This window comes from Gorilla gorilla, chromosome 3, assembly GCF_029281585.2.
Source record: "Gorilla gorilla gorilla isolate KB3781 chromosome 3, NHGRI_mGorGor1-v2.1_pri, whole genome shotgun sequence".
In the NCBI taxonomy this organism is placed as follows: domain Eukaryota; kingdom Metazoa; phylum Chordata; class Mammalia; order Primates; family Hominidae; genus Gorilla; species Gorilla gorilla.
Genome location: NC_073227.2, coordinates 48,876,033 through 48,901,471, shown reverse-complemented (window position 1 = coordinate 48,901,471; position 25,439 = coordinate 48,876,033). Strand labels below are relative to the sequence as shown.

Here is a 25,439-nt window from a genome sequence, read left to right as displayed (position 1 = left end):
AGGCAGGTAACGTGATGGGGAGGACAAAGCCAAGCAGACACAGGTGCCTTTCTCTCTGCGGGCAGTGCATTAGATAAGCTTCTGATTGCTTCTCTTTTATTTTGTTTTTTTTTGTTTTGGTTTGTTTTGGTTTGGTTTTTTTGGAATGGAGTCTCACTCTGTCGTCCAGGGTGGAGTGCAGTGGCAAGATCTCAGCTCACCTCAGCCTCCCGGGTTCAAGTGATTCTCATGCCTCAGCCTCCTGAGTAGCTGGAATTATAGACGTGTGCCACCACACCCGGCTAATTTTTGTATTTTTAGTAGAGATGGGGTTTTGCCATGTTGGCCAAGCTGGTGTCGAACTCCTAGCCTCAAGTGATCCGCCTTCCTCAGCCTCCCAAAGTGCTGGGATTACAGGCGTGAGCCACCGAGTCCGGCCTGATTGCTTCTCTAATGCTCAGCCACCCACCCTGTCTTGCCAAGTCTGCCCCTTTAGGAAAATGTTCCAGCTGCATTTTCAAGGACTGCTTTTTCTCTGCACCAAGCACCCTGCCCACTGGAGAGCCATCTTCAGGCAGGGCTCACGAGCCCCATGCCCTGTACCCTGAGCTGCTCTGCCCGGTCATGATAGAGTTAGACCGTGTGGCAGGTCATGATAGAGTTAAGAGTCACTTTGCCACTGGACAATAGTTCATGACACGTGGCTCCTACCTCCCTGATCCCTAAATCCTTCTTGCCTCCTCCCTAAAGGAGAGCTCCTGAGTGAATTTGTTGGAAGCAACACTAGAAAACTGCAAGTCTCAATCTTCAACTCAGCAGAATCAAATGTTCCTGTGAGGTCCTAAAACCAGGTCTGTCCCAGCAGGTGAACTAAACAGGGCACAGCAGGATGAGTTTGCAGGAATTTTATATATAGCACCGATTAAGGCATTAATGCCATTTTTCAAAGAGTTGACCCTTCTTTGATTACCAAATCTGTGAAATAGAGATTTAGTTCAGATTGAAAGTATCTGATCCCCTCTGACCCTGGCCCTCAGCACCCCACCCCTACATGACCTGCCTTTATACAGACCTGGAATGAGGATGGGAACAAGGATGAGAGGGCACACGTCATCCCCTAAGTCCATAAACAGCATCTGAGCTCCAAAGAATTGAGTTGTCTTTTGAGAGAAGTCTCTTTCCTAACCACATGCCACAAGGGTATAAATAGTGGGTATGGCCCAACCTTGGCTAACCTAGGCTAGGCCACCTTTGCTCTCAAATGGGTAACAGCTTTCTGCTGGGATGCCAAGGCAAATCTGTTATACTCCACGTTGGCCAAGACAGACTCCTGACCCCATTTTCAAAGCTGTTCTTTCTATTCATTCTCCCGTGTTCTGCATTCATACATTCACTCATTTCGGCATGTGTTCATCCACTGGACTTATGCTGAGCCACTGTGGTTAATGGCTCTGCCATGTAGTACACAGGTCAGCAGTGTGGGAGCCCCCGACCCTGCTCCTGTGGGTCCTCCCCACCCATAGGGGTGGTCAGCCCTAAGAAGTCTACCTCCTTAATACCTAGGTCAGAGTTAAAAACAGGCTGTCATATTGACAGTGTGTAATGATTCAAATATCCATCAGCAGGTAAATAGATAAACAGACCATGGTATATTGTATAACAGATATCCACACAGCAGTGAAAAGGAACCAGCTGTTGACACAGTCGGCCCTCTATATCTGCAGATTTTTTGCATCGACACATTCAACCAACTGCAGATGGGAAATATTTGGAAAAAAATACAACAATGAAAAATAATACAAGTTTTTAAAAATAATATAGTATAACAATTATTTACATAGTTTTGCATTGTATTAGGTATTATAAGTAATCTAGAGATTAAAGTATACAGGAAGATGTGCATAGGTTATATGCAAATACTGTCCCATTTTATATAAGAGGCTTGAGCATCCTTGGAGGTTCTGGAACTAATTCCCTGCAGACACCAAGTGACAACGGTATATACAGCAACATGCTGAATCTCACAATAATTGTGCTGAGTGAAAGAAGCCAGACCAGAAAAAAAGGTAGTGTGTGATTGCATTTATGTAAAATTCTATAAATGCAAGGTAAACTAATTTGTAGTGACAGAAGGCAGTTCAGTGATTACCTGGGAAAGGACAGAAGGCAGGGATTATAACGAGGCAGGAAGAATCTTTGAGAGTTACAGATATACTCATTATGTTGATGGTGGTAATAGTTTCACAGGTACATATTGTCAAAACTTATCAAATTGGATATTTTAAATATATGCAGTTTATTGTGTATCAATTATACTTAATAAGGTTGCTTAAAATAAAAGTTTTAAAATATGCAGTGAGTGCATGCCAAAGATTTATTTAACTCATGAGCTGGCTACCAACACCAGTTCAAAGGAACCTAAGAAAGGCTGAGAATCTTCTAAACCTGATGACCAAGCCACCAGGAAGCACTTGTGCTTTCAAGAATTTGAAAAGGTTTCAAAAAACCTCAAGCCAGGAAGAATCACACACATACCCAAACACACATGTACTGCTGCCTAGACACAGCCTAATAAAACAGTTGAAACCAAAGGCATAACACAAATCATAACAGCAGCTAGAGGAAAAGAGAAAATACTAGAATAGATGACTAAGGTGGATACAAAACTGGTTAATGTTCTACTGGCAATGAAATCTTCACCTTTGGGGTTATCTTTTTTTTTTCTTAGCAGAAAGTTGCAAAAATTACTTGTAACATATTAATGTTCTACAAATTAACAACTACTCTCCCAGAGTCTGAGCCCTCATCACTAGCAAAGTCAGATAAAAATACATTTCCCTGGAGCTGGGCTGTTCATTTCGGTGATGGCCTTGAGCACTTGAAATGTAGCTGGTCTGAATTGAAATGTGCTGTAAAGTGTAAAATACATGCCAGAATTCACAAACATTGTATTAAAAAGATGTAAAATGTCTCATAACAATTTCATATTGATTACACATTGAAATGATAGTATTTTGGACATATTAGCTTAAATAAAATATTGAAATTAATTTCACTTCATTTTCCAGTTGTTTAATGTGGCTACTAGAAAATTGTAAATTACTTAATGTGGCTTGCATTGTATTTCTGTTGAACGGCACTCCCCTAGTGAAGTAAGTAATCCTTAGGAGGGTCCATTAAGTGTTGCTCTACTGTGACATTGAAAGACACACTGTCCTCCTTTTGTCTTATTTCCAAGTGTTGGTTAATTTTTCTTAACTACTTCTTATACCTGTTTCTCCACCCCTGATCTTTAACTCCCATCTGTCTCTGTGTCCTTGACAATCAGCAACCCAAGTGATTTTTCTGATGGGTAAAAAGACATGACATGTTCCCTGCTGCTCAGGATGGAGTCAAACCCCACGATGTGACATGTCAGGTCTCACCCCCGCCTGCCCCCATCCCAGGCAGCACAGCTGAGCCAGGCACTTACCCAGCTGCACCGGACTGTGCCTTCACACACTTAACTAACAAAAATGTCACACAACAGCTCTGACTTGCACTGTGTGCCCTGCTTTTTGATTTTTTTTCTTTACTACTCTTTTAACTTTTAAAACGCTGTTTGTGACCAGTGATTGGTCATAGTTTGAATAATACTGATCTCAGTCAAATTTTCTAAGAAGTTTTTGAGCTGAGCACTATACCAGCTTAGTAACTGGTGTTTAAAGAAAAAGAGATTCCACACTCACATAATTTTGGGAAACACTGTATGCAATGTCCTGTTCTCAGAGAAAGCCCCTAAAACACACCTCAGCTGTTGAAGGGTCTGACCTGTCCTGCAGTCAACACTAGATGAGCAGAAGAGCAGTCAACACTAGATGAGCAGAAGACATATTATTGGCTTCATTAACGGCAAACCTTCAGAGGGCCAGCAGTTCTGGGACCCATCAGGTCAGAAAACACTGTTCTAGGGATTCTGAATGATAACATTGTATCAGGGGACAGGATAACAAAGCTAGAGTTTCAGACTTTCATTTACTTATCCCCACCCCCCGCCCTGCCCCCGTCTCCTGTGCCTTCTCTGAAAAGTGTTGTGTTCTTACGAACAGCACTTCATTGCATTCAGTCAATACAGTTGTAAGTGATGATCCCAGGAAGGAAATCTCTACTTCTTTGGTAATATCATCCCTGAAGACGTCCTTTATATTGTTAAATTGCCCTTGGATAAAAAACTGAAATGCAGAGTTCTTTTAGATTTCAGTATCTAGAAAATATTGTCTCTCAAAGGATTTGCATGTAAGAATTTAGTTAACAGGGAAAATAGTATAGTTTATCATGTTTCCCTTTTTGGTAGGAAGTTTCAAGTTAAATTAAACCTGCAATTGCAGTAATTAAATCAGATAGAATCATATAACATTGCTGTTTTTGTGGATCAGAAATGGTTGAATGTGGTTCCAACTAATATTTCGTCTTGTTAATTTATAGAATTACTTTCTCTTCCTTATATTTGGCTTTAAATTTTACTTTTCTAAATTTAGAACATAATAGACTGTGTGTGCCTTTTATTGTAAGCCACTTAATTCTTTTGGGAAGGAAATGGGATATAAATTTTGATAAATAAACAGAGTTCAATTGTAATGCCCCATTAACCAATGAGTGTATAAAATACAGATTTTTTTCTCTGACTTCTCTATTATTCAATAATTGGGAAATGCTGTGCATTCTAAAACAGGAGTATTTTGCGGGTTTTTTCCCCCTGTAAAATCCCTAAGCAACTAAAAGAACACAAAGTTAAAAATCTATCCCTACAGCCAATTAATATTTATTGACCTATCCAAATGACACCTGTGGCCTTCCCCATTAATCAGAGAATAATAGTGCACAGAACCACCTCAGCCCTAAAGATACCTGCTTGCCAAACCAGTTTCCTCCACCACCAGCGATCTCATTGCGAAGAGTAGCAGCAATTCCTAAAAGCATTTTAGCTAGTGGACAGTGTGAAATTTCTTAATATATTTCCCCCACAAATTCAGTGGTCTAGCATAATTGTCTCAGCTCCTTCTTGCCTAAAGGAAATGTTCTGATTCATCTCTGTACAGCGTTGAGCTTAAGAGTTGCTTTGTCTTCTTCATTGACGTAAGAGAAGCTGTAGAAGTTATTTATTAAGAAAGATAAAACCTGATACTATTAATTAAATTCACTAAGTCAAGGGTTGAAAATTAAGAGGGAAAATTTTTTTTTAAATAAAAGATAAGGTTTAAATATGTCTACACTGTACAAATTAGAGTGCTTCTTAAAAAAGAGAAGAGATATAGATCTTAAGTTGTCAAATCTTGGGTCACTTCTAATCATAACATTGTCAGTCATTCTCTTAGGCCCCAGAACTGGTAGAGCAGATTATACCACATAAGTATGCTAACCAGGGCAGGAGGATAGAAATGGCTGTCATCATCCATATACGGTACCATCTTTTTTTTTTTTTTTTTTTTTGAGATGGAGTCTCACTCTGTCACCCAGGCTGGAGTACAGTGGCACAATCTCAGCTCACTGCAGCCTCCGCCTCCTGTGTTCAAGCAGTTCTCCTGCCTCAGCCTCCCAAGTAGCCGGGATTACAGGCACGCAACACCACGCCCAGCTAATTTTTTTGCATTTGTAGTAGAGATGGGCATTCACCATGTTGTCCAGGCTGGTCTCGAACTCCTGACCTGAGGTGATCCACCCGCCTCAGCCTCCCAAAGTGCTGGGATTACAAGTGTGAACCACTGCACCCGGCGCCATCTTTTTTTTTTTTTAACCTTTATCATTATAATTTAACCAGATTTCTTCCTGTGTATCTTACAGTGATCTGTAAAGTTGGCTTTCTTCATGTCCAAGGCCACATCATCCTCATTCCTAACTTGAGATGTCAAGCCGTAGAATTCCTTTTCTCCCTCCTTCCTCTATTGATCCCATCTAGCTTTCTGGGGATTTATTGGATACCCATGTGTTAAGTCCCTAGCATGTGTCTGCCACCATGCTTGGCACCAAGGATGTAGCCATGAATGAGAACGCAATGGTTCTTGCCCTCATGGGATGTACTAAGAGGAGCAGACAGATAATGACATGGGCTCATGAGTCCTATGAAGCACTTTCTAACATGACCGTCAAGCCCTATGCCAGTGTTATGTGACATCCCTATCCTTAGGACTTAGTGCAGGTCCCACCTGTTCTGTTAGCCTTTCTGTCACCGTTCGTGTCCTTCAGCACAGGCTAGGTTAGACTGCAATAACAACCAAAAATCTCAGTGGCTTATAACAACTGTTTCTCCTAAATGTCCATGGTGGGTTGGCTGAAGACACGGCTTCCTTTGTCATTGTCCTCATTTTCTGTCTAAAGCTTCTAAAGCTGATGATACAGTCACAATCTAGACTACAGTATTGGCAACAATGGTGGCAGAAGGAAAAGATGCGCTGACTGAACATTTCTGCTGGAAATGATGCTTAGCGCTTTTGCTCACATTTCATTGGCAAAGCAAGATGCGTAACTGCGCCTCACTTCAAGGGTTGGGGAAATATACACCACCCCTACAAATGGGAGTGAATCTTCACAGCATACCGTGCCCTGTGCTGTCTTTCACCTCTGTAATCATGCATATATTCATGGTACTAGATCTCTTCAACCTCGGGTTGTCACTAATGTCACAGATGTGTGTCTCCCTGGTTAGACTGTGAATTCCTTGACAGCCATCACCATATCTTAGATTTCCTTGTGTGTGATTCAACATGATGTTATCCTTATATTAGATGCTTAAAAGTACTTTTGATTATCTGAAGGGGAGAATGAGGGGAGAATAATCAGAACTCTGTGCACGTTTTGACACAATGCTTTATGGTTTACTGAGGGTCTCTATCTCCATTAGTCCTTTCAGGACTACAGGGTGTAGCATTATGTCCCTTTTACAGATGAGGAAACTGAGACCTAGAACTTTTACACGACTTGCTCAGTTTTATACAAAAATGTGGCTGAACTGTGTCTGAAACCATGAATTCTAAATTAATGGGTCAGTGTTCCTACTCCTTTTAAATGTTAATATGGACACTCCAATTACCTTGCGCAGAGGCCCACATGAGGGAAGGAAGAGAAAACTTCAGAAAAGGAGTTGAGGCCGGGTGCGGTGGCTCATGCCTGTAATCCCAGCACTTTGGGAGGCCAAGGCGGGCGGATCACTTGAGGCCAGGAGTTCGAGACCAGCCTGGCCAACGTGGCAAAACCCCGTCTCTACTAAGAATACAAAAATTAACTGGGTATGATGGCTCTTGCCTGTAGTCCCAGCTACTCAGGCGTCTGAGGTGGGAGGATCGCCACTTGAGCCCAGGAGGTGGAGGTTGCAGTGAGCCAAGACTGCAACATTGCCCTCTAGCCTGGGCAACAGAGTGAGACTCTGTCTCAAAAAAAATAAACGGGTGCGGGGTAGGAGGGTCTTCACAGATGTGATTAAGTTAAGGATTTTGACCTGAGGATATTATCCTGGATTACCTGAGTGGGACCTAAATCCAGTCATAAGTGTCCTTCTGAGAGACACTTACATATATATATATATGTATGGCTGGGCACGGTGGTGGCTCACGCCTGTAATCCCGGCACTTTGGGAGGCCAAGGCGGGTAGATCCCCAGAGGTGGGGAATTCATCTCTGCTAAATATACAAAATTAGCTGGGTGTGGTGGCATGCACCTGTTATCCCAGCTACTCGGGAGGCTGAGGCAGGAGAATCGCTTGAACCTGGGAGGTGGAGTTTGCAGTGAGCCGGGATCGTGCCACTGCACTCCAGCATGGGTGAGAGTGAGATTTGGTCTCCAAAAAAAAAAAGAGTGTGTGTGTGTATACACACACGCACATATACACACACACACACACATATATGTATATAATACCTATAAGGTAACATTTGCAGGTTCCAGGGATTAGGACCTGATTTCTTTGGGATATTTTTCAGCCTTCTACAGTTAGGGCAGTGGAAGCCCCTTCTGCTACCCAGCTTTGCTCCTCCATCTTCCTCACCCAGCTGTCTCTCCTCTAGGTGGTACAGATTATATGACATCTTAAATGAAAGGGCTTTTGGAGTCAGGCACACCGGTTGGCTTCCTGATCTGCCTCTGTTAGCTGGCTGACCCTGAGCCAGTTACACACCGTGCCCCAGGGCCCTCTTGTGTAGAGATGGAAGCTTTGGAACCTCGATGCAGCTTGGTTGTAAGATATTAAATGGGAGAGGGCTTGGCACGGGTCCCTGTCCCCTGGTGAGCACTCAGAAGAGAATGTTGTCCCTCCCTCTGCGCTGCCCCTCACTCCGCCCTCCCTCATCTGCACTGGCAGTGGTGGGCACAGTGGGCTGGAGGCAGAGGAGGCTGCTTGTTGAGATTCCTGGAGCACTTCCTCCCATTTATTTTTCTCAGTGAAGTTAAAAACAGACAAATGTTTATTAAATAATGAATCATTCTTTCCTAGAAGGATTATTTCATTTCATGGGTGAGCGGTTTATTGCCAGAGAATGATGTCTTCCCCCAAAATGATGTATAACGTGATTTGGTACCTAAGTTTTTAGACACTTGAATGTTTTTTCTCTCTTCCATTTAAACTTGAAGGTGGTGAAATGTAGTGCATATTCATTCATACTCTGTTCATTTCAGGAGATACCCACAAGCAGAATGGGGTGACTGGGGCCTGCTTTGACCTCATATTTTCCTATTTCTACAGGAATATATAGAATATTTACTAAATAGTAGGTATTTAGTAATAAATACCACAAGCCTTCCTAGGTAATAAGCCTGTTAAGAAAAGTAAGCAATTATATAATTGGCAAAGAAATTAATACAAAGATCTAAACCAAGAAATATCAAAGCCTTTTATTCTTGGAATTTTTTTCATTTCACGTATATTCCTTGTCTGCCTTCAGAATCTAAAATTCTGGCCCACTTTGTTTATAGAGTGGTCCCTTTAGACATTTGCCTTATTTTTAGGCCTCTTTTATTTTTTTTCTTTGGAGACAGGGTCTCACCCCTTCACCCAGGCTGGAGTACAGTGGCAAGATCATAGTTCACTGCAGCCTGGATCTCCTGGGCTTAAGTGATCCTCCCACCTCAGCCTCCAGAGTAGCTAGGATTACAGGCACATGCCACTTCGCCCAGTTAATTAAAAAAAAAAAAAAATCATATTGATGGGGTCTTGCTATATTGCCCAGACTAGTCTCAAACTCCTGGCCTCAACTGATCCTCCTACCTCACTCAGCCTCCCAAAGTGCTGGGATTACAGGTGTGGGCCACTGTGTCCAGCCCATTTTAATCCTAGGGCTAGGATTATTTGCCATTACCACACACTGTTGATTATTATAGCTATATATGCAGCTTTAAAATTGGATACACTGATTCATTCTACTTTATTCTTCTGTTTACAGGCAGGTGCCTGTAATCCCAGCTACTCAGGAGTCTGAGGCAGGAAAATCACTTGAACCCGGGAGGTGGAGATTGCAGTGAGCCAAGATCGCACCACTGCACTCCAGCCTGGGCGACAGAGCAAGACTCTGTCTCAAAGAAGAAAAAAAAAATAGAAAGGTGGTGTGGGGACAAATCAAGGTAACACATGTATAAGAAATAAATATTATTGATCTTTTAGTAGTTCATAAGCATGGTGATTGGCTTTTCATGTGCATGTGTGAAATGTGCCTTCCACAGACCTTGTTACAAAGTTGGCACGCTACCATTGATGTGAAAGAAAAAAGATATTAAAATAAGAGGTCCTTGATGGCAAAAATAATAAAATGGCTCTTTGGTGGTTAAAAGGACCAATTTAGTCCAATCTCAACTCTTTAAATAAAAAGGGATTTTGCTTGAGGTAAGTAATTTAGCTCCTTTGTGGAAAGTTCTTTGACTTCTAAGATGATTCAGAGTTTGGAATTACTGATTTAGTCTTCTGACTGTATCAGGAGTCTTTAAATATACATTTTCGATTCAATTAATAAGTCATGAGTTCGGTTAATTTATCATCAGTGCAGTCAGAAACCATCAAAGTAGACTCTGAGTTGCCAGCCTTTACTTCTGGCTAATCCTGACACATTTCACATGTCATGGATTCCTGAAATTCTGAAGCTGAGATTGCTTATGGTTCAGATTGGTTACTGGATCATCGTGTTCCTAAAGAAAAATTATACAGCTCACTTCAATGATGCAGTTTCCCCTCTTTTCCTCAAAAAATTTTCTATATGAGAGAAGAAAGCAGAATCTGTGGTTCAGTAAAGCAGTGATGCTCAAATCCAAGTGCATGTCAGAATCCACTGTGGGTCTTTTTCAAACAAAGCTGGCTTTGCGCCAGCCTCAGTGGTTCTGATTAATTCAGTAGGTCTGGGGTGGAGCCTGAGAATTTGCATTTCTACTAAGTTCCCAAGTGACACTAATTCTATCTGTGGACCACACTTTAAAAACCAGCTGGGTGTGGTGGCTCACCCTGTAATGCCAACACTTGGGGAGGCTGACGTGGGAGGATTGCTTGAGGCCAGAATTTCAAGACCAGCCTGGGCAGCATAGCAAGACCCCATCTCTAAAACAAAAAATAGCCAGGCACGGTGTACCTGTAGACCTAACTACTCAGGAGGCTGAAAATTTAGAGCCCCTTTCAAGACCCTAGGAGGAGGGCTAGCAATTAGATCACGTGGTTTATATAAAATGATTTTGCAAAAGGAAGATAAATTTTGTATTCTTAAAAAAAAAAAGCCCCAGAAATTGTCTTAAGCTTTAGGTCCCACAAAACCTAGATCAGCTCCCTGATAATTGATCAATATAATTAACTAATATATATGAAAGGAATACAGACTGTAAGCAAGAGAAGTTTTTTGTAGGCTAAGCAGTCTCTAAGTCCCAGGAATGAGAGTACATGGGAATGAGAGTCATCTCAGAGAACAGGAGCCCCATATGTGAACTTTGTGTGGAACTTTAATTGAATGAGCTCAATGGAGAATTTAGGCGGATGAAAATTCAAGTTGATCTTCATGCACCTACTAAATGATCAGCTTGCTGTGTGTGGTGTATCAATTTATTTGTGACAAGATCAGACAATTTGGAGAATGAGACAGGTTCAAATTTTGGCTTCACCTCTTATAATCGAGTTCACTCATTCCCTCTGAGCCTATTTTGTTTACAAAAAGGGGGTTGATAATAATAATAGCTAATTTAGTAGGGCTAATGGGGTGCTACAGTGAAATGATAGATATGAAAAATGCTCTGAAGATAGAAAATGCTGCACAGATGTTAGTAGCTATACAAAGCTAACAAATAGTATACTCATCATTTATATTAATAGAATGACTAAAAGGTCATTCTGCTGGAGAAGGAGTCAGTCGACTTTTTCTGCAAAAGACCAGACAGTAAATAGGCTTTGTAGGTCATGCTGTCTCTGCCATGGTAGGCAAAAGCACCTACAGACACGATATAAATGAATGTGCATGGCTGTGTTCCAATTAAGCTTTTATTTGTAAAAACAGGTACAAAAATGGTGATACACTAAAATTGATCTAAAAGGACACTGTCGGCCGTGCATGGTGGCTCATGCCTGTAATCTCAACATTTTGGGAGGCCGAGGCAGGCAAATCAGTTGAGGTCAGGAGTTCGAGACCAGCCTGACCAACATAGTGAAACCCCATCTCTGCAGGGGAAACTGCACAGTTCAGTGCTTTTGTATTCCACTAAAAATACAAAAAATTAGCCAGACATGGTGGCGCACACCTGTAATCCCAGCTACTCAGGAGGCTGAGGCAGGAGAATTGCTTGAACCCGGGAGATGGAGGTTTCAGTGAGTAGAGATTGCACCACTGCACTCCAGCCTGGGTGACAGAGCGAGACTCTGTCTCAAAAATAAAATAATAAAAGGACACTATAAAATAATAAAAGTCCCTTCAAATTAGGAACTTCCAATTGAATCCGAAGATAAAACAAATAACAGCAACCATATATGATGTTTTTATTTAAACTCAACACTGAAGGATCAAAATTATATCGGCCTTAGTTTCTGTGGCCTTCTAATGTCGCTGATATCTCTTTAGGGCATGAGGGCACATAGGTGGAATAGGAAAAGCAAAGTGAGGAGGAGGAGGGAGGCAAGATTAAGAACAGTTGAGGGTGAAAATAGCAGCTTGTTTCTTTTTATGCCTCTTGCCACTGGAAGTAACGATCATCGGGTAAGCTCCTGCTTAAACCCTCTTCTGGGATTCAGCCTCAACAGTAAGCTCCTGAGCATGGAGTTTCATGACCACCAAGAAAGTAAAGTGCTTCTATTTTGTAATCTCCTAGTGAATTTTTAAAGATGACTGATGGTGTCCAGGTCTGTGAACATGGAACACTGAGGTAAACCCATCAAGAGACAGTTGCCCATCCATCTTAAAAGGGAAGTTAATCATGAACCATGAATAAAGCCGCTATAATCATTCACATACAGGTTTTTGTGTGAACAGAAGTGTTCACTTATCTTGGGTAAATACGTAAGAGTGGGATCACTGGGTTGTAGGGTGACAGCACGCTTAAGTTTATGAGAAACTGCCAGCCCACTTTCTGAGGAGGTGCGCCGTTTTGCATTCCCAACAGCAAAGTAAGAAAGTTCAGTTGCTCCGCATCCTCGCCAGCAGTTGGCATTGCCAGGATTTTTTGGTTTGTTTGTTTGAGGGTGGTGGTTGTTATTTTAGCATTCTAAAATGTGTGAAGTGGTGATTCATTGTGGTTTTAATCCGCATTTTCCAAACAAATGATGTTGAGCATGTTTCATGTGCTTTTGAAAAACATTTATCTTCTTTGGTGACATATCTGTTCAGATGTTATTGCCCATTTAAAAAATTGTGTTGTTTGTTTTCTTATTATTGACTTTATTCATAGTTGCCAAAACTGGAAAGAGTAAAATACCTATCAACTGGTAGATGGATACACAAACTCTTGTACATCCATGCAAAGGAATTCTCAGCAATAAAAAGGAAGGCACTGTTGATACACTCAACAATTATGCTAAGTGAAGGAAGCAAGGTTCAGAAAGCTAGGTATTACAGGACCCCCTTTTTATGACATTTTGGAAAAGGCAAAACTGCAGGGACAGAAATCAGATCATTGGTGGACTGGCAGTGAGGGAAAATTCTTACTTATTTTTAAAGAACTTCTCTTGTCTTCACTCCTTAGCCCTTACTGTCTTACTCTCCTAACCCTACCTTCCCAGCCATGGGTTTAGTATCTGTTTCAGCTTGAGTTTCTAATGCAGAAACACAAACATGATTTTCTCAAATTACAACCACGGAACTTGCCAGACAGCCAGCTTTTTCCTTGGCCCTCCGTGACTATGTGTCCCTGTGCGTGCAGTACCCCTGTCCTTCCTTGCAATTCTGCTTTCCAGGGAGAGCAAGCCAGGGCGTTGAGTGGGGAGATGGTTGAAAATTTTAAGAATTGAAAGGACCAGGCGTGGTGGCTCACACCTGTAATTCCAGCACTTTGGGAGACCAAAGTGGATGGATCACTTGAGGTTAGGAGTTCGAGACGAGCCTGACCAACATGGTAAAACCCGTCCCTATTAAAAATACAAAAATTAGCTAGACATGGTGGCACATGCCTGTAATCCCAGCTACTCGGGAGGCTGAGGTGGGAGAATTGCTTGAACCCAGGAGGCAGAGGTTGCAGTGAACCAAGATTGCACTACTACCCTCCAGCCTGGGTGACAGAGTGAGACCCTGTCTCTAAAAAAAAAAAAAAAAAAAAAAAAAAAAGAATCGAACGTTGTGCTGACTCCCTTAGGATTCTGAACCATGGAGGATCACAATTTATGCTCACCCTCGCTAACCCCTGCAGCAGTTAGGAAGAAGAGATCTGGTGGGTGGTGGGTGGTGGGAAGATAAGTCAAATCTCTTTATAGTACAGCGAAGGCCAGGGAGTGGCCCGCAGTCTTTGGAGTAGTGGGAGGTTTTTTCTGCTGAATATTGCATAAAGAAAATGAGCTGTGCTGCCTGCCTAGGGCTTCGGAATTTCTTCCACTTAACAAAGATTCTTGTTATACACATTTATTATAAATAGCCTTTGCATTTTACAGGGCAGAACAGGAAGACTCCAGGCCATTGGGCAGGAGAATTTCTTTTGTTTTTTTTTCCAAAATTTTTGTTAGAGTTGAGTTAAAGAGATACTGTGGCAATCCCTTTTAGATAAAGGGCACATCCTTATGTGAGTGCAAGCTAAGCGTCTGCTGTGACTGATGTCTTGTGGGGCAGTGGGGTCTTTCTTTTACAAATATACATTATAGAGTCCTCCAGGAGCAATAATCAGGTACACAGTGGTTTTGTGTGTGTGTGTGTGTGTTTTTTTTATTATTGAGACGGAGTCTCACTCTGTCGCCAGGCTGGAATGCAGTGGCACAATCTCGGCTCACTCCAACCTCTACCTTCCCGGTTCAAGCAATTCTCCTGCCTCAGCCTCCCAAGTAGCTGAGATTACTCGGCGCCACCACGCCCAGCTAATTTTTGTATTTGTCATAGTGATGGGGTTTCACTATGTTGGCTAGGATGGTCTCTATCTCTTGACCTCCTGATCCACCTGCCTTGGCTTCCTAAAGTGCTGGGATTACAGGCGTGAGCCACCGCACCCAGCCTACATGGTGCTTTAAAAGAAGTTGGGAATGTTACTGTTAGTCCACAACTCCCTGGCTTGCTTTTTTTTTTTTTTTTTTTTTTTTTGAGACAGTCTCCCTCTGTCACCCAGGCTGGAGTGCAGTGGTGTGATCTCAGCTCACTATAACCTCTGCCTTTTGGGTTCAAGTGAATTCTCATGCCTCAGCCTCCTGAGTAGCTGGGATTACTGGCGTGCACCATCACAACCGGCTAATTTTTGCATTTTTCGTAGAAACAGGGTTTCACCATGTTGGCCAGGCTGGCCTCGAACTCCTGACCTCAAATGATCTGTCCACATCAGCCTCCCAAAGTGCTGGGGTTACAGGTGTGAGCCACCGCACCTGGCCTCCCTGGCTTTCATTGTCCAAGCTCGTTGAAGATCTTTTTTGCTGCTCATTTGTCCGTGTGATCATGGTTTAGATGATTCACGTATGGATTCTTGCTATTCAAAGTGGAGCCTCTGAATAAGAACTTGGGCATCACCTGGGATGTAGTTTTTAGAACGACAGGGCCCTACCCACACCCACTGAATCAGAACCTGCAGACCCACTGAATCAGAACAAGTCCTCAGACAATGCATTTGCACATTGAGGTTTGAAAGGCATTGATCTACCTTAAGGTCCTGCCAAAACATCCCGCCTGCTCTGTTGATAACCTTGTTGTGATATGACCCTCAGAAATGTACCCATGGTGAATGCTTCTGACATCCACATAGCTGTGAGTATAGATGCATGCCACTTTGTCCCGAATGTACTTCATTATTAAGTGCTCAGTGCTGAGCTGGGCACAAAAGATACAAAAACAAGTAAAGCATGGTTGCTGCCTTCAAGGAGCTCAGAATGCAGTGTGGGACACAGAAAGAGCTGCAGCATCCCATCCTCCAGTGTCTTTATCTGTCATCTGACTTTCTCCTCTGACACAAAGTACCAGTCCCCTTCTCTGGAAACAGTTTTGAATCCTCAACGTACAGCCCACTGAACACCTGCCTCCAAATCATTTGGGTCAGAAGGGACGGTACTTATGTAAAAAAAAGTGAGGAGTCTGTTTGAGGCCTACTGAGTTACACCCTCTAGGTGAGATTGTGGCGCTTTTTTTTTTTTTTTTTTTTTTGAGACGGAGTCTCACTCTTGCCCAGGCTGGAGTGCAGTGTCACGATCTCGGCTCACTGAAACTTCTGCCGCACAGGTTCAAGCGATTCTCCTGCCTCAGCCTCCCAAGTAGCTGGGATTGTAGGTGCCTGCCACCACGCCTGGCTAATTTTTGTAGTTTTAGTAGACACAGGGTTTCACCATCTTGACCAGGCTGGTCTTGAACTGCTGACCTCGTAATCCACCCGGCTCAGCCTCCCAAAGTTCTGGGATTACAGGTGTGAGCCGCGGCGCCCGGCTAAGACCCGCCCGGCACCATCATTTTAACTGTTATGATGCACGTTGTAGTTTGAGACCACGAACCTGGGTGCTGCTTTGAAATCCTCTGATTATGCAAGTGTCATACAAATGGATGTTAAAATAGTCTCAAATATTTAAGGAATCCTTCAGGGATTCCCTTATCCTCAATTCAGGAGATTTTGAAGTGGCTTCCACGTTCAGAGCTGCTTTTATCTTTGGCTGAGGCAATATAAGGATCTTTGTGGATGGTATTTAAGGATAGTTCAAATTCATATCTATGTATTTTAGTAGCATGTTCTCTAGGAGCAAATTATAATGCTTTGTTCTATAATGAGTTAATAGCGTGAACATTGTCCTAACAGTCCTGTGACTTTCATGTTTAATGTTTATACTCATCTAATCAAACAAATTGAAATTGGATTATGGCTGTTGCACGTTATATCAGTTGTTATCCAGTTTAAATGCAGGTCTGAAGGAAGTAAAATTGATTTTTCTATGCTACTTGGGGACATCATAGGTTATTGGTATGCTGGTTGAATTTTCAATTAGGTTTCTATGAAAGAAAGATGAGTGGTTAGGTTTGTTGAATTTTTTTTCTTTCACAGTATTTTGTAAATAAACTGGGATATTTCATTCTAATTAGGAAGTCAGATGCCTTTTAGAAGTTGGGTGATCAGTTTCCATATTTTTATTTAAAGCATGTCTGGCTTTTTAAAGTGTATCATAATTCTGAGTAACATTTTTATTTTTAGAAAGAAAAAAGAAAACAATAGAACACCTTCATAATACTCAGTTACTACAGTAACAGCTACCATATTTATCAGAGAATTAGCTGTAATATGTACCAGAATTTCACACATAATTGAACCTGTCTTTCTATGAACCAGACCTGTTTTTAAAAACTGCCTTCATTCCATAAACACTGTTTGTGTGCCTTTTCTGTACAAGCCCCATGCCAAGTAGTAGGGACTCAAGAGTTTATCTAACATAGATATCCTTCACAAAAGCAGATGTTTTATTTTTATTCATTCATTCATTTATTCATTTATTTTAGAGATAGCATCTGGCTCTATAATCCAGGCTGGAGTGCAGTGGCAAGATCATAGCTCTCTGCAGCCTCAAACTCCTGGGCTCAAGCAATCCTTCTGCCTCAGCCTCCCAGGCAGGTAGGACAACAGGTGCAAGCCACCACACCTGGCTAATGTTTAAAAAAAAAATTTTTTTTTTTCTTTTGAGACAGAGTCTCATTCTGTTACCCAGGCTGGAGTGCAGCGGTGTGATCTCGGCTCACTGCAACCTCTGCCTCCCAGGTTCAAGTGATTCTCCTGCCTCAGCCTCCTGAGCAACTGGGATTACAAGCACGTGCCACCACGCCCGGCTAATTTTGTATTTTTAGTAGAGACAGGGTTCCACCATGTTTGCCAGGCTGGTCTCGAACTCCTGGCCTCAAGTGATCTGCCCACCTCGGCCTCCCAAAATGCTGTGATTACGGGTGTGAGCCACCACACCTGGCCTAATGTTTAAAATTTTTTGTAGAGATGGGGGTCTCGCTATATTGCCCAGCTGGTCAGAAATATGTTTTATTACTACTTAATGCTTCGAAAGCAAAGTGATGGGCCAGAGAACACAAAGGCAAGGGTGACGAGCCCTCGGGAAGTAGGGAAAGGCCTCATGGGAGAGATGGCATTTGTTTGATCTGGACCTTAACTCATAAGTAGTCATTTGCAAAATGGAAATTTGTTATTTAAATCATAAAAGCATTATATGCTGATTACCTGGTCATTTAAAAAAATCTGTTAAAAAATAGTAACTCATTAAATTTAATCAATAGTGGATGTATTAAGCACTTACTGTATGTCAGGAAATGTGCTTACTGCCGAAAATTCAATGGGAAACTGCCAAGTTAGAGAATAGTCAATGAGACCACCCTCAGGTTTGATAATTTGCTAGAAGGACTCATAGAGCTCACTGAGTGCTGTGATTATGCTCATGGTTGTGGTTTGTCACAGGGAAAGGATTCTGATTAAAATCAGCCCAAGGAAGACACACATAGGACAGAGTCCAGGGAAGTTCTGAGCCTTCAGTTGTCCTCTCCCCACGGTGTCCTGGGCAGCATAACTTCCCTGGTATTGCCGTGTGACAATAGCACAGAGTATTGTCAACCAGGGAAGTTCATCCAAGCCTTGGTGTCCAGGATTTTTATTGAGGCTCCACCCCAAAGGCATAGACAACTGGTCCAGGGCTAATCTCAGTCTCGAGTCCCTCCAGAGGTGGAGCTGATACTGCATGGGCCAAGCGCCTCCCCCTCCGAGATCACCCTGTTAGACCCTCTAGTGTATCCCAAGGCCCCTAGGCAAACAGAAACACCCCGGTCAGGCACAACATTCCAAGGTGTTAGAGTTTACCTCCCAGAAGCTGAAGGCAGAGGCTCTCTTCAGCCAAGGTTAAATTCTTCACTGTACAGAAACAAAACCAGACTCTGTAAGTTTATAAAGCTCACTGTAAAGTGAAGGAGATGAATAATAAATGGATGATTTTCCAAATATTTAACACCAAGCTGCAGCAGGAGTACGAAGGAAAAGCCTGGGATGCTGTCAGGGAGGACACTGCCTGTCAGGAACATCTTCCAAAGGAATCAACTTTTGGGCTGAGATTCCTAGAAGATGAAAGGGATTCATCAGGTGAGCCGTGCAGGGAAGAGCATTCTAGGAGGGTCACAGTCAGTGCAAAGGCTCTGAGGTGGGAAGTAGCTGGGCGTGTTCCAGGAACTGGAAGAAGAAAAAGGGACTGGAGCAGAGACAAAGAGGAGGGAATGTGGTTGCAGCATTGGAGATAGAAGCAGGGACCTGATCCCAGGCGGCCTGTGAGACCCTGAAAGCGATTATAGACTTTATCTGCATTGCAATGGGAAGCCACTGTGTGGTTTTAAGGTTCGAGCATGGATACTTATATTTGTGATTTTTGTTTTTGAAGGGACTCGCATTTGTGATTTTTGTTTTTGTTTTGAAGGGACATGTGTGGCTCCTGTGAGAACAGCTTGTTAGAGATGAGTGGAGGCAAGGAGACTGTTAAAACACTACTGCAGGCCGGGTGCGGTGGCTCATGCCTCTAATCCCAGCACTTTGGGAGGCTGAGGTGGGCAGATTACTTGAGGCCAGGAATTCAAGACCAGCCTGGCCAACATGGCAAAACCCCATCTCTGAAGCATGAGAATCACTTGAACTCAAGAGGAGGAGGTTGCAGTGAGCCAAGATAGCAGCCACTGCACTAGCGAGACACTGTCTCAAAAAAAAAAAAAAAAAAATGACAGCAGCCCTCCTGATGAGATGTTGGCTGGAACTAGGGTGGCAGCATGGAGTTGAGAGAAGGGGGCAAGTTGGAGAGAGCAGGAGGAGGCAGAGTTGGCAGGACTTGTCACACATGACTTCCTGCCAGCAGACCCTCAGCTGTCACACTTGACGCACCCTGTGGACATCTGGCAGACCCATCTATTTGTTGCTTCTGCCCTGCTATAGACAGAGAATCAGACAACCAAACTCACTGGAATGATGTGTAAGGAAGGAGAGGCAGCCTTTGAAGGGGTGACAGGTACAATCCTGTTAACTTGTTTCATATCTCTGAGCTTGCTGCTGTCTGTTCTGGCTGCTGAACCCCAAGTCTTAAACCCTCTTCTAGCCTCACTTGCAGTTTGTGTTGTGTTCCAAACAGTTGTGGTTGCCAAAGCAGTTTACTGTCAATAACTCTCCCAAATAATTGAAGTGTTACTGATCATAGATTCAGAAACAGCATGAGTTAAATCTTGCCCTCCCTAGAAAGACGACTGTTAACTAGAAAAGCCTAATATAAAATTTTGTGCACAGAACCTGGTACTTAGGAGGAGCTTAGTAAATGTTGAACAAATGAGAAAACACCTGATCCTCATTTAAACATGAACATTAAAGTTGTCTGTACACCTGTGGTGTGTTTTACCAAACCCAAACAAGACCTACTAGTTAAATACTCCCTTGATTTTCCATGTGTATTTCCTATTTTCTGTTCCTTTCTTTGTAAAAGGAGTGTATGAGACTTTGAATATAGCCAAAAACATGGCTAATATGCTTTGCCTATTTTGCTCTTTTTTTTTTTTTTTTTTTTGAGACGGAGTCTCACTCTGTCACTCAGGCTGGAGTGCAGTGGCACGATCTTGGCTCACTGCAACCTCCGCCTCCCAGGTTCAAGCAATTCTCCTGCCTCAGCCTCCCTATTTCACTTTGTTAATTGGCTAATCAAATAACTTATGCTTGCCCAGAAACAATTAGAAAGAGGAAGTACTTTCAGTGCTCACAGAATACAGTCAGTAAGAGACCTTGGATTTTCCTTTCCAACTCATATATTTATATGACTAGTGGCTAGCCAGGACTCTTACTTAAAGTGCTGAAAGTGCTGTCACTTAGCCAATTGGACATTTTCTGCTTCCATGTATATGGGGGGAGGGGCGCTCAGCTAGAGATGACAATGTTGGGGTGCCTGTGGGATCTTGGCTTCAAGTCAGCTATAAACAAAAGGTGTCTTAAAAGAGGTAGGGATTACAAAAGGGTGTAGGGGTGTACTGCTAAGTGCTTTGTGTAAATTGGCAGATAATCTGTAAACACTTTCCAGCTTGACTCAGAATTTGCTGCCTCTTGAAATCTGATTATTCAGATTTATAAAACTTGGTTTCTGTCTTTCTGCCCAAAGGCTTTCTGGCTGTGGGCTGCAATATCTCCCTTCTCCAACCACCCCTCCCCGCCCCCCATTTCCCCCACTCGCCCCACAATCAGGATCGTAGAAACCCAGCCTGGTGCGGTGGCTCACCCCTGTAATCCCAGCACTTTGGGAGGCCGAGGCGGGCGGCTCACTTGAGGCCAGGAGTTTGAGACCAGCCTGGCCAACATGGTGAAACCTCATCTCTACTAAATAAAAATAGGAAAAATTAGCCAGGCATGGTGGCGGGCGCCTGTAATCCCAGCTGCTAGGGAGGCTGAGGCAGGAGAATCGCTTGAACCTGGGAAGCGGAGGTTGCAGTGAGCCGAGATCGCGTCACTGCATTCCAGCCTGGGCGACAGAGCGAGACTCTGTCTCAAGAAGAAAAGAAAAGAAACCAGAAACCCAGCAGGCCTAGAGCATCAACTTTTTCTAAAGAGGTTCAGTGGGTTTGAATGAAGTTTCTAAGTCTTGAGAGTCCAAAAAGGAAACGTTCGTTACAGGAAGGGAGTATGTGGGGGTGGGGGATCCTCTTTGCCGGCCCTGAGCCAGGACCCTAGCAGCTGGAGCACCTGGCGGGAGCACCTAGCGGGAGCATTTGACGGGAGTGCGGCCGGGTGGGGCGGGGCCACGCGCCTCCCCAGCAGCCAATGGGCGGCCGCGGCGGGCGGGGCAGGGAGGGCGCAGGGAGGCGCGGGCGCCGCTCTTCAACTTGAGCCCGGGGCAGTGCGCGCGGCTGCTTGAGAGACGGCACAGCCGGGGTGGTGCCGGCACCCTGGGGCTTGTCGTAGCACCTGGGGCGGCATCCCCGCCCGACTTCGGAAGGACCGGGAGGCAAAGGTGAGGAAGTTGGCGAAGGAACGGCACTCCTTTGTTTGCAGGTGCGTTCAGGGGGAACGGGGGTCGAGCCCAAGCTCGCTCGCGGGGACAGCGAGGCGGGCGCGGGAGACCTGCGGGACAAAGGCTGCGCCCTCCCTTCCCCGAGTCAGCGCTTAGCGAGTTGCCTGGTCCTGGGCGGCTGGAAGGGCTGAAGAGGGGGCTTTCTGCCCCGCCGGTGGGAAGAAGGAGTGAGGCTTGTATGAAATGGGGGGGAGGCGTCCTTGGACCCCCAATTCGCCAGTGCAGCAGGACTGTTTGGGGTGGGCTATTCATTGATGGGGTCTGCACGGGGCATTTCTGCTGTGGACAGCGTTCTATGATTGAGGCAGTGACTGCCTTCGCCTCACATGCCCCCTGGTGAGGCCACATTTCTGTCTTCCTGTCTACATTAGGACTGAAAGATATTTCAGGGTTTTGGTAATCCAATATTTGGATTAAAAGCAATATCCTTTCGTGTAGAAAAACTGCATTTCCAAGTGATTTTAGTTACACGATTTAGGATATTGGTGTGACTTCCATGCGAGAAAATATCTCAAATTCCCCAAATGTAGAAACACAGCCAGCTCTTGGCATTGAGAAAGAAGTAGTGTTTTTGAAAAGAAAGGCGTGAAGATTTAGATATTGCTTACAACACTCTATTAGCTTGTGGGGGAATCTGTGCCTTTTCTATTATCTGTTTCCCTATACCAATATTGTAACCAGGCACGTCTATGGATTCCTAATTAATGTGTAGCTGTGAATCTTCATTACTGCCTTGGGTGGGAGAAGGCGGGAGGAGGAGGCAATCCCATTAGTCTTTTTCTTTCTTTTTATAACTGCAGCTGCAGCCTGGCTTTGACTTGTATCATGAATGGGAGTTCTGCCTGCTTTCCTCATGCTGTTCTCTTTTAGGTTTTCTTAGGCCATTGAGCAGTTGGCCCTTCCTCCAGCCGAGCTCTTACACAAGAGTAGTTTGTAAGATTCTCTAAAGTTCAGGTCCTTGCTGCTGCCTTTTAGTTAGTTGCGTTCAGAAAGGAATTATTAAATGTCCTGAGGCCTTTCCTAAGAAGTTAGAAGCAGAATGTGTTTGTAAATGTGGTCTGTAATTTTGTAAAAGTTATAAGTAAAAGTGAGTGTGAATGAAATGCTTAAGAGGGGAAAGACTTTCCATAAAGCATCAGCCAGTATTATCAAAGAAGGTGTCATGGTTTGCAGCTCAGTAAGAACCCTACTTTCCGTTTTGCTTCCTTTTTTTTGTTTTTTTGAGACAGAGTCCCTCTCTGTCACCCAGCCTGTAGTGCAGTGGCACAATCTCGGCTCACTGCAACCTCTGCCTCCCAGGTTCAAGTGATTCTCCTGCCTCAGCCTCCTGAGTAGCTGGGACTATAAGTGCACACCACCACACCTGGCTAATTTCTGTTTTTTTGAGTAGAGACGGGATTTCACCATGTTGGCCAGGCTGGTCTCGAACTGCTGACCTTGGGTGATCCACCTGCCTCGGTTCTCCCAAAGTGCTGGGATTACAGGCATGAGCCACCATGCCCGGCCTCATTTTATCATTCTCACTTTGCAGATGTGAGAAACACACTTTTCTAACAGCCACCACGTTGTTTAGTTCTAGCTTTTCTGCAATGGAGATAATTTATTTAATAAGTATTTATTGGACACTTGCCATGTGCTGGGCATTGGTGTTGGTGATTAAGTGGCATAATAAATACAACAGGTGTCTTCTTCCTTTCTTGGAGCTCACACTATGCTGGCATGGGGCCCATTGCAGGTCCTCTGCACTGGAGCATCCCGGGAAGCAGTGTGGATGACACCGAGGTGAGACAAGAAGATACTGCTGCTGATGGCCGCCTTGGAGGTCAGCGGAGCGTGTGGCAGTAGGCGCAAACAACGAGGGGCCTCAGGTCATCTGCACTCCAAGGGTGGAAGTATTAATCACACCAGTGGGCCACTGGGCACTAAAGTCGGTCATCTTGAACTTGCTTACTTTGATCTCAAAGGAGCCTGCAGCTGCAAGGAGGGGCAGAGCTGAGTTCTAAAGAGTTTGAACATTGGCATTGTTGATTTCAATGGGGTAATTCCAGTTTGTTACAAAACTATCAGTCATGCAGCCTCCTTGTCTCACCTATACAGCTTTCCTCTTGGACAGCCCCCCTAGGAAATGAATTTCTTTTTCTTTCTTTCTTTTTTTTTTTTTTTTTGGAGATGGACTTTCACTCTTATCGCCCAGGCTGGAGTGCAGTGGCGTAATCTTGGCTTAGTGCAACCTGTGTCTCCCAGGTTCAAGCGATTCTCCTGCCTCAGCCTCCCGAGTAGCTGGGATTACAGGCGCCCGCCACCACACATGGCTAATTTTTTTGTATTTTTAGTAGAGACAGGGTTTCGCCATGTCGGCCAGGCTGGTCTTAAACTCCTGGCATTAGCTTATCTGTCCGTCTCGGCCTCCCAAAGTGCTGGGATTACAGGCGTGAGCCACCGTGCCAGGCCTAGGAAATGAATTTCATTCTGTACCACTGGCTGAGCAAAGCTTTACATCTGTCCAGGCTCCCGAGTGTTAAGAGATGACTTAACTGTGTCCCTATTTACTCTCCATATATGTTTCATGGGTTTTGGGGAGTAAACTGATGGCATATAACCTCTTATCTAGGTTTTCACAAATCTCTAGGATCACAGAAAAACATACTAAGTAGTAGTGTAACTTGCCTTTTTAAAGAGCCTGTGTTGAACACAGAATATGACATATTTGAGGAGTTCTTAGACTTTTGGATTCCTCGGGCCCTAACATAGTACCTAGTATAGGATGCCCTCCATAAGTAACCCAGTTGTTGAATGGGCAGATGAATGAATGTAGATGAAAATACTTCATTGTCTACTTTTAGGGTTTACTTTTGACCATCCATGTGCTTAGTATTTATAGTCTAATGGTTAATATGCTGTTCGGCAGATAAGGAGCATCCGCGTGTCAGGCACCTTGTGAGGCAGCATGAAGGACTGAGACAGATGAGGTCCCTGTTTGAAGAGGCAGGAGATAAGCCGGAAAAACAATTCAGGAAGCAAGATGATACAGGTTATGCCGAGTGTCTTGAAGACCATCAACAGCGTGATGCAACAGAGTAGCTCAGAGGGGAAAGGGGCCATCAGGAGGCAGCTGTCCTAGGAGGTGACATTTGAGCTGGGCTTGAAGGCTGAGAAGAAGCCAGCCATGTAGGGAGTGAATAGAAAGCACTGAGGAACAGCTGGGTGTGGTGGCTCATATCTGTAATCCCAGCACTTTGGGAGGTCGAGGCAGGTGGATCACCTGAGGTTAGGAGTTCAAAACCAGCCTGACCAACATGGTGAAACCCCGTCTCTACTAAAAATACAAAAAACAAAAATTAGCCAGACATGGTGGTGCGTGCCTGTAATCCCAGCTACTCGTGAGGCTGAGGCAGGAGAATCACTTGAACCCAGGAGGCGGAGGTTGCAGTGAGCCGAGATCATGCCATTGCACTCCAGCCTGGACAACGAGCGAAACTCCATCGCAAAAAAAAAGAAGGAAAGCACTGAGGAAGTGGAGCACTCAGTGTGCCTGAGGATGAAGAGGAGGCCAGTGGTTTGTGCTGGAAGAGGTGGGTGGGGACAGGATCCTTTAGGGCTTGTGGGCAGTGGTTAAAGGTTTGCCATGAGGTGCCCGTGAAGAGGGTTAACCAGGGGAATGCCATGATCTAGTTTATTTCATACAGAAAGATCTCAGGAAATAGATATTGGGAACAGGAGTGGAAACCGAGGGACCAGTTGGCTAGCCCTAGTCCAGGAGAGATTAGTGACGTGGCAGAGGGCATGAAGAGAAGCAGGCGGGTGGGGGAAATGTGGAGGT

The 25,439-nt window shown here is 44.0% G+C and overlaps 1 protein-coding gene and 1 non-coding gene across 27 annotated transcripts in view; both read left to right on the top strand.

Annotated features, from left to right (window-relative positions):
- The window catches only part of APBB2 (amyloid beta precursor protein binding family B member 2), a 398,493-nt gene that overhangs the window by 332,325 nt on the left and 40,729 nt on the right, over positions 1-25,439 (top strand). The window contains exon 1 of one of the 26 annotated variants that reach the window (XM_004038603.5): positions 21,394-21,559. The exons of 24 other annotated variants lie outside the window; for them this stretch is intronic. The gene's annotated coding sequence lies outside the window, so the exon portion shown is untranslated. Of the gene's footprint in view, positions 1-21,393; positions 21,601-25,439 lie in introns of those variants that run through there. One more of the 26 variants, XM_004038601.5, reaches the window with a different exon arrangement.
- LOC115934501 (small nucleolar RNA U13) lies at positions 9,596-9,702 on the top strand. Its single transcript, XR_004070292.1, has one exon. It is a non-coding gene; the product is annotated as a small nucleolar RNA U13 (small nucleolar RNA).